Here is a 9,607-nt window from a genome sequence, read left to right as displayed (position 1 = left end):
CTCCAGTGTTCTTGCCTGGAGAATCCCAAGGACAGGGAAGCCTGGTGAGCTACGATCCACAGGGTCACAAAAGGTGGTACACAACTGCAGCGACTTAGCATGCCTGCACAGTACCCAGTGTAAAATAGATAGCAAGTGGGAACCTGCTGTAAGGCACAGGGCGCTCAGCTTGGTGTTCTGTGATGACCTAGAGAGTTAGGACGGAGGGTGTGGGAGGGAGGTCCAAAAGGGAAGAGACGTACGTATACATATAATTGATTCACTACATTGTATAGCAGAAACTAACACAACATTGTAAAGCAATTATATTCCAATTAAAAAAGCCCCCCTCCCACAAAAAGCATATAACTATGTAGCAGAGAGAGCACTCAAGTGAACACAAATGAAGGCTGAAATCTCTTTCCCTGGTGCCCTCCTCAGTAAATAGCATGTTTACTCATTCATTGTGCTCTTCATTCATCCCTTTGTTCAATATTTGCTGTATCAATCCTAAGATGTGGCATCAGTGGAAAAGAGCTGAATGAGACATCCCTACCCTATCCCCCCAAATGATGGCTCAGAGGAATAAATGATGGGGTCTCCATGGCATTGTCGAGTATTTAAAATGCAGAAGATGGTACAGCCAGCTCAGCAAGGGACTCATGGAAGGAACATTTCCATCAGGTCTTTATGCATGAATACTATTTTGTAGGAAAAGAAAGAATTGTTGTAGGGAAACGATCACAAGGATAGGTAGAGCAGAAACTGTGTATGGCGTGATGACAAATCAGCGTGGCAGGACCACTGGGCATGCAGTGTGCCAAGGAGGAGACTGGAGGGGTCGGTTTGGGAACAGATTGTAAAAATCTTCAAGTGCTAATGAGGAACTTGGAATCCATCATGAAAACGAGAAACCGATAGGGAAACATGAAAAACATTTTATCGAATTCTCAGCATCTCCTTTTGGAATAATTCTCCCCCTTTCAATAATTATGTTTTCCAAATCATAAGGGCCAAGGGCTGGCTCTGTTTGGTCCCCAGGTGGGACTTAAGCCAGGCTAGGAGAGTGCTTTAGGTTCTCGGTCATAGTGATTGGTTCCCGAGTGACCATGTGACCAATTTTTGGTGGAGTTCTTAGGAAAATATGTTTTCTGGGGAATCGTTAAGTGTTATGTAGGTTGGACTGCAAGCAGTCATAGTAATATAATGTGAAAAGACTCTGAGAATAAGACTCTTAGAAGAGATCCATGAAGGTGAAGGCAAAATATCAGAAAACAGAGTGAGTGAAGGAGAAAGGATTGAAAAAGATGAAACTTACTGATATTATTCAACCCTTGAATTCATCTCTACCTCAAGCTAACACCTTTTAGAAATCTCAGGTTCAATGAGCCAGGAAGTTCCCCTTAGTCCCTAATCTCATTTGAGTCATGCTGTCTGTCACTGCCAGTAAATGAGGTGACTGATTAATATAAGAGTCACGAGTAGTTTATTAGTTGTTGTTCAGTTGCTAAGTCATGTCCAACCCTTTGTGACCCCATGGACAGCAGCATGCCAGGCTTCCCTGTCCTTCACCATCTCCTGCAGTTTGATTAAATTTATGTCCAGTGAGTTAGTGATGCCACTCAACCATCTCATCCTCCATTGTCCCCTTCTCCTCCTGCCTTCAGGCTTTCCCCACATCAGGGTCTTTTTCCAGTGAGTCAGCTCTTCACATCAGGTGGCCAAATTATTGGAATAGGATGTTATCATTAGTTTCCCTTGTCAGCTTACGTAGCTCCAGATTCAGAACTGATTATAAATAAGAACAGGACTAAATTAGTGGAGGGGTGACCACTGATGAGAAGACCTCAGAAGACCATAAGGGAAATGTAAATTTTGAGTATAAATATGTTTTATGCAATTGTTTGCTAAATCTGGTAGTCCTAAGTGGAGGTGATGAGAAGTAGCTGAATTCTGGATATACTTGCTTTTAAAGTATATGCAAAGGATGGAAGAAAGAGAAAAATGAGGATGAATATAAGTTTGGGGCTCAGAAAGACAAAGTAGTCATTTACTCAGATGGAGACATTGGGGTAACAAAAGTGGCTGGGTTAAAACATCTGGAATTTGACCTGAGTGCATTATGATTGAGACACCTTTGCAGTCCCCAAATGGGCAAGTCAAGAGTTGTTTGATGTAAGATTCTGGAGTTCAATAGAGAGATCTGGGCTAAAAGTATGGGATTGAGAGTCATCAGCATAGGTATGGTGTTTAAAACTATGAAAATATATGAGATCATGTGGAGTAAATGTAGATGAAGAAAAGAGTAAACCCTGGAAAATGAGGAACAAGAAAGTAAATTTGAAAAGCAGCCAGTAGTGTAGAGGGAAAACAGAAAGTCAGTGATGTGAGGCCAAGTAAGGAAGGTGCTGCATGGATGGATGAGTGATCAACTACTGCACACTGCTCTTAGGTTTAGAAGGATGAATATACAATTATTCAAAATACATTAACTATCACTATTCTCAATATTCGCCCTTAACTCAGGATAGAGACTTTGGGAGTTGTTTACCCTAAAGGGGGTTGTTGACATCCTGACTGGGATTTAATAGGATTCTTCTAACTTGGAATTAGAAGAATTGATGCTTTTGAACTGTGGTGTTGGAGAAGACTCTTGAGAGTCCCTTGGACTGCAGGGAGATACAACTAGTCCATCCTAAAGGAGATCAGTCCTGGGTGTTCATTGGGAGGACTGATGTTGAAGCTGAAACTCCAATACTTTGGCCACCTGATGCGAAGAGCTGACTCATTTGAGAAGACCCTGATGCTGGGAAAGATTGAGGGCAGGAGGAGAAGGGGATGACAGAGGATGAGATGGTTGGAAGGCATCACCGACTCAATAGACATGAGTTTGGGTAGATTCCGGGAGTTGGTGATGGACAGGGAGGCCTGGCGTGCTGTGGTCCATGGGGTCACAAAGAGTCAGACATGACTGAGTGATTGAACTGAACTGAATATGCAAGAAATATTACTTATAACTGCAAGTGTCTCAAGCCCCAAAGATGTTTCTTCTGTCACTTGACAAAAAGTTTGGAGGTAGATGGTTACAGGGTTGCATGATTCAGCAGATCAGTAATGCCAACAAAGAGCCAGGCTCTTTTCTTCAGTCCTACTCCAACATCCTCAGTGTTGGCTATGCTTGTCCTCATGGTTACAATATGGCTTCCACAACTCTAAATCTATCATCCTTCCACAATAACATTCAAAAGAAGAAAAAATTGAATTCCTATCCTATCTTATCCTATCATTGGCCACTCTATTTTTTAATCTTTAAAGATTATATTTCTCAAAAGCCCTGAGCTGTCCACTGCTTAAGTCTCACTAGCCATAAGTGTCACTAGCCATAAGTCTCCTGGCAATGGGGAATTAAATGAGCATAATTGCTTAGATTGGTCATGGCTCATTCCTTGGTGCTGTGGAAGAGGCCCACTTTCTATGTGCATATTGTCACATTTTTCCAGAACAAAGCCAGTGTTCTGTTATCAAGAAAAAGGGGACTAGATAGTTGTTGAATAAGCTATCAATAATATCTGTCAAAATAATTATGGTGATTGACCCCATAGGTTTAGGGGTTAGCTAATGACATAATTGAAACCATGGGGATAAATGAGGCCATGCAGAACATCCACATAAGGAGAAATGGACCAAGGATAGCAACCTCCACCATTAATGGGGGAAAAAAAGAAAGAAGAGGAGGAGTCTATGAAGGAGATAAAAAAAGAGGTGGGAGAAGTTTGAGAGAGATGATATGGAAGATAAAGCAGGAGTGCTCCATGGAGTGAAGGGGTAATCAACAGTGTCAAATGTTAAAGAGAGATTGAGTAGATAAAGGTCGAAAATGACCTCTAAATTTGGCAATTGCAAATTTTATTTTTGTTCTTTATGGGTTGCAAAGAGTCGGACACGATTTGGCAACTGAACAACAACTGATAGCGTTGTTAACAATAGAAGCTGATAGCGGAGCTCAGGGGTGTGAGAAGAGCAAAGTGAGAGAATGCAGAAGGTAGAATCTACTTTCCAAAACTTGAGCTGCAAAGGTGGGATAGTGTATGGGGTCTTGAAAAGTGCTACAGAAAGTTTTTGTCTTTAAATTAATGATGGGACCATCTGTTTTAGATTGGCATTAAATGTGAAGACCAGTGGGGGAGTGGGGGAAAGGTGAATGAGTAAGGTACTTGATCCCAGAGGTTAAGAACTGGGAATTCCAAGGAACTTCCCTGTTGGTCCACTGGCTAACACTCTGAACTTCCACTGCAGGGGGTATGGGTTCAAACCCTGGTCAGGGAACTAGATCCCACATGTCACGTGGAGCAGCCAAAAAATTAATTAAATAAATAAATGAAATTAACAAAGCCAAAAAAGCTTTTGAAAACTGAGAAATAACAATAGAAAAAGAGTTAGCGATTCAAAGCAAAAGTAGGACATGAGTCATGGGTGGAGGAATTAAGGATTCATACCATAGCTAGCAATTTATAATTTAGAATAAGAAATCTATAATAATAATATAATGGCTGGCTTACTGAGCTCTTTCTTTCCGCCAGTCCCTCTTTTAAGTCCCTTGACTGTGTCATCTCTCTTAGTCTTCACCCTCTCCTGTGAAGTAGGCACAATTGTTTCCATCTGATGGATGAGGGAAAGCAAGACCAAGAAGAGGCAGAGAAAGATGACCTCGACTTTCTCCATGACATCTCACTTTCTTGACCAATCAAACACAGGGGAGGGGACTAGATAGGGAATAGAAAGTTTGAAAAGTGATGGAAATCTCTGAAACAAATACAAGGGACCTGGGGGAAAAGAGATACCCAGGGAGAAATACAGGAATGAGTAACAGAACTGAGAACCTAACTGAGATCAGAAACCAGGAATTTACAGAGACCCGCATCTGCATTCTTTGCCAAGAGCTCCAGAGCAGAATATATGGATGGTGGGATTCATCCTGGCTGGAGGACTGGTCTGCGAGTCTATGATTTAGACTCAGTGTTCAGATGTGCTGCCTGTGGCATAAACAGTTTGCATTTCATTTTATTATTATTATTATTATTTTGCTTTTTCTTTCCTCTCAGCAGGATGGCCAGAGTAATGAAAGCCCTTATTTCCAAAAGCCTTCCCCCAAGCATTCCCAGAAGCAGATCCTCTCCCCTGGCACCCTTTAGAAGCCCTTCTACTGGGATAAAAATGAAGAAATCTTTTCTTCCTGAAATGACAGAAGAGAAGCTATCTCCTGCTCCATCACACAGTCTTGCCTTTGATCATCGAAGCCACAGTGGAATCTGTAGCCGTCATCTTGAATGTTACTTGCTCTTTCCTCTTGGGATAGAAGGAAGCAAAGTGATTGCTAAATATTGCTTTTTCCATGAGTTATCAAAAAGAACACACACAGCTGTTTTTTTTTAATACCATTTATTGGAGATTTTTTTTTTTATTATTATTATTCTCAAGGCTGTCCCATGATCTTAGGAACAAAAGCTCATCCCCTAAAGACATGTACATTGAAGGGGAAATATACTTTATTACACAGACACTGGTGTAATTGAGTTGTTAGTAAAGATATGACAGAGGCGGGTCTGCCAAGGGGATTGGGGTTCTTGAAATTTTTTAGGGAAAAAAGACTAACTCCTCCTATCCAGCAGAGAGCTGAGTGAAGGCTGCTCTGTACTGTCCCACCTCTGCCTTGGTGAACCCACTGTCAAGGTGTGCAGGACGTGAAGTGAGGGACTTTTAAACTTTCAACAACTGCCATTTGTCATTTTCCCAACCTGGTTCTAACCTAATCCTGCAATTTCAGCTCTTCTCACTCTCCTTCCCCCACCAGGATATTTTGTGTTTCTTCCAGGCAGGGAAAAGTTAAAAAAAAAGAAGGAAAAAAAGTTAAACATGTCCAAAAAGCTTAATACCAGCTCCTCTCTTGAGTTGAAGCTTAAAGGAAGGACATATTCAACATCTTCTATAGCCCCAGAGGCCCTTAACAATCAAATTCCAGAACTTAATGTCCCCTGGGAAGCCATCCTCGCCATTCTCACTTATTGACTGGATGGCTCTTGTATCTTTCCAGACAGATGGGCTTCTCTTTCTCCTATTAAAGCTTCATGAGGATAGGTCACCAGACTTCTTGTTCACAACCTTTCTCTTAACAGCTAGCACAGCTATGAAACAAATTCCTGCCAAGTAAGTGATGGAATAGAATAAGAGGCAGGGATTTGACAGCCTATTTGGTTTGCTTTTTTCAGTTTTAAAAAAATTTTTTGTTTTTTTAATGTTTACAGTGTTGTGTTGGTTTCTGCCATATAGCAATGTGAATCAGCCATAATTATACATACATACCCTCCCTCATGAGCCTTCCTCCCTTCCCCAACCCACCCCCTCTAGGTCATCCCAGAGAGCCAGACTGGGCTCCCTGCATTATACGGCAACTAGGTTTGCTTTAACAATAATCACTGCCTAAAACTTCCCTCTTGAGACTAATTCAGTGGATTCTAGATAAAGCTGATTCCCTGTGGTCTCCTTGGGACTTCATCTTGCTCCTTATTCAGAGGTGCCTCTTCTGGTTGACAGATGAAATGTAGACTTGACAAAGAGCAGTGGAAAGATGTGTGCACTGGTCAAACACGCACAGGTCTAGGTCCACACAAAGGTGTGCTCTTTGCAAAACTCTAGAACACTCTTACCCTTGGATCATTCATATCTTGGAAGGTAGGGCCTCTGACTTTGGGAAAACCATTAAGAAAGGTTGGACTGCATTCCAAAAAGACAAGGCAGGGGCATATTCAGAATGAAGCATAAACTCAACCCTTGCTTCCTGAAAAAGTCTCCCTGTCAGTATCTGTAGAAGCACCTCACCTCTGAGATCCATCTGTTAGACAAAGCTACTTTTAGTACCCTTGGTTGGTCTCCTTAATCTCTGATGTGAGGATATGGATAGTACATTGGGCTACAAGTCAGTAGATCCAGGTTGGGAGAGTGGCTCTTCTGTTACCCTAAGTTAAATAGAGCTTGCTTGCATGCATGCTAAGTTGCTTCAGTCATGTCTAATTCTTTGTGACTCTATGAACCATAGCCCGCCAGGATCCTCTGTCCATGAGATTCTCCAGGCAAGAATACTGGAGTGGGTTGCCCACTTCCTCCTCCAGGGGATCTTCCCGACTCAGGGATTGGACCCTTATCTCTTATGTCTCCTACATGGGCAGCTGGGTTCTTTACCATTAGCACCACCTGGAAAGCCCCAAGTGAGACAGGATGCTCCTTAATTTTGCATGGATAAAGTGAAGACTTAAGATTCTCCACAAATTCTCTCCAGAGAATTCTCTCCAGAATTTCTCCAGAAATAGAGACAAATTTCTCTATTGGCCTGCACCTGGAGTCCCACATTACCTTATTCTAGTTCTCAGAGAACCCTAAAGGTTCTTCCTGACTTTCTATTGCCTTTCTTCTCAGAATAACCTGTCCTGCAGCTCCAGGATCCAGATTCCCTGGGCACATGGAACAGATAATCTGGCATCTCTGTAAGGGAAGGTTTCTCTCAGTAGAGACAGTGAGATATAAGGGTGCGGGAAGATGAGAGCCAAGGATGAAAAATTAATTAGGGAAATAAGCTGTCCGGGAAGGAGGCATCCAGGACACCTGCTAGATAGTACTTCCTGGGGCCAGGTAGCTGAGAGAGGGATCAGCTGCTCTGAGTGTCACTGTGAATACAGGTCATGTTTTTCCTTAAAGTCTCCATCAAGTTTGTCACAATATTGCCTCTGTTTTATGCTTAGGTTCTTTGGTCCCAAGGTACACAGGATCTTGGCTCCCCAACCAGGGATCAAACCCACACCCTATGAACTGCAAGGTGAAGTCTTAACCGCTGGGCTGCCAGGGAAATCCCTAGATCTTTGTTTGATCTTAGACCAAGGGGCAGGGAATGAGTTCATGATGCTTAAGACTGGCCAGTGAGGTGTTAACCCAAAAGAACTCTTTGTCTCACATTCAGCCCTACTTGTCCCACAATTAACAGCAGGATGTCATGGGTTCACTCAGAGCCAGAAAGAAGCTGTGATGAAGAGCTTCCTGACCCCAAAACACACAGACTGTTCTAGCTCTCATCTACTCATGGCCTCAAGGATGAGCACTGACTGGTCATTCATTTTAAAATTATCCCTTCCCAAGTGGTCCAGAATGATTAGATGGAATCAGAGCTATTCAAGGAAAGCTGCTCAAGCCCAGGAGAGGTCTTCAGGAAGAGATAACAAAAATATCCTTTGAAATGTTTCCTGCTTTCCTTTAGGACAGGCTGTACTGACACCTTCTCTCCTACAATCCCCTAGTGCAGCAGCCTGTGTTGTGATCTTACTTCAGTCATTACGTTGATGTGCAACTTTGGGAATGTCCCTTCAGTTCTAAAACCATCACATTTGCCATCCGCAAATTATAAGCTAAGACTTGTTGGTCATCCCCGAACTGGAGGACAAGTCTGTATCTAACTTAAGATGTGTGAGTGTGTGTGTCTTCATTTTTACTATTATTGATGAACACATTTTCAGAAAAGTTGGCTTTCTATTGATCTGAAGTCTTTCTTGCTATGTGAATCAACAAGTAACCCACAGCCAAGGAAAGAAGGGTACCACTTGACCTTGGACTTAGGCAATGCCAAGGTGGTGGGGGTGGAGGTGGGGTCTCTGGAATGACTTGCGTTCCCTATTAATGGCTTGGTTATGGTCACTTGGAGACACACAACTTTTCTTCTGCCAAAAGATTAACTTTGATAGCAGTAATCCTCATGCACACTTCTCTCTTTTCTCACCCCTGCCCTCCAACCCCTGCCAATCTCTGCCTGATAGCCTTCTGAATTATCCAGTCTTGTAATTTTCACATTTTATTTTGTTAGTGTCTACCTCTTAGTGTGTTAGCTTAACTCTAAAGCATAAGAGTAGTTTTACGATTTGAGAGGAGGCAAAATGCTGCTGAGTAGGGTCTTAGATGCCATGAACTCGGTGGCCTTTCCTCTGCCTTAGTTATTACCATTACCATGTTTCCATGGCCCCCTGTGCACCCCCTTGTAACAATGCAAATCTATGTATTTCATTTTTCCCATATCCTTCTTCCCCACGAGACTGGGGTCCCTGTCAAGGCAAGTCAGCTTTGCTCTCTATCAACTGCCCCTTAGTTACTCTACACATATTTGTGGAATAAAATCCGAATGAAACATGGTTGTTTCTGGACAACAACTGGTTTTCTGTTCCCAGGGACACTCAGGATGCTTGCCTGTCTTCCATTCTGGGATTCACATTTCATGCATTTTCTTGCCCTTTATTTTTTGTCCTGATGGTGGATGATGTACTATTGTTACCTTGAAATAATGTATTTTCACAATTTAAATAAGTGGTTTCCAGTATCTCTTATATCTGGAAATGACACATCCTCACCCCCGTGATAACCTAGAAATCACATGAGCTCATCTCCCCCCACCGCACCCTAGTTTGTTACACAAAGAAACCGAGGAGGTCTCCCAAGCCCACTCTATTATGAGACTTGCTCCCAAGCCCCTGCCCTGATTCTCAGCCATCTTCACCTTCCAGGTAAACTCTTAGGAGTCAGAGTCCTAAGCACAGAA

Source organism: Muntiacus reevesi, chromosome 2 (assembly GCF_963930625.1).
Source record: "Muntiacus reevesi chromosome 2, mMunRee1.1, whole genome shotgun sequence".
NCBI classification, from domain to species: Eukaryota; Metazoa; Chordata; class Mammalia; order Artiodactyla; family Cervidae; genus Muntiacus; species Muntiacus reevesi.
Note: the sequence above shows the minus strand (reverse complement) of the source record.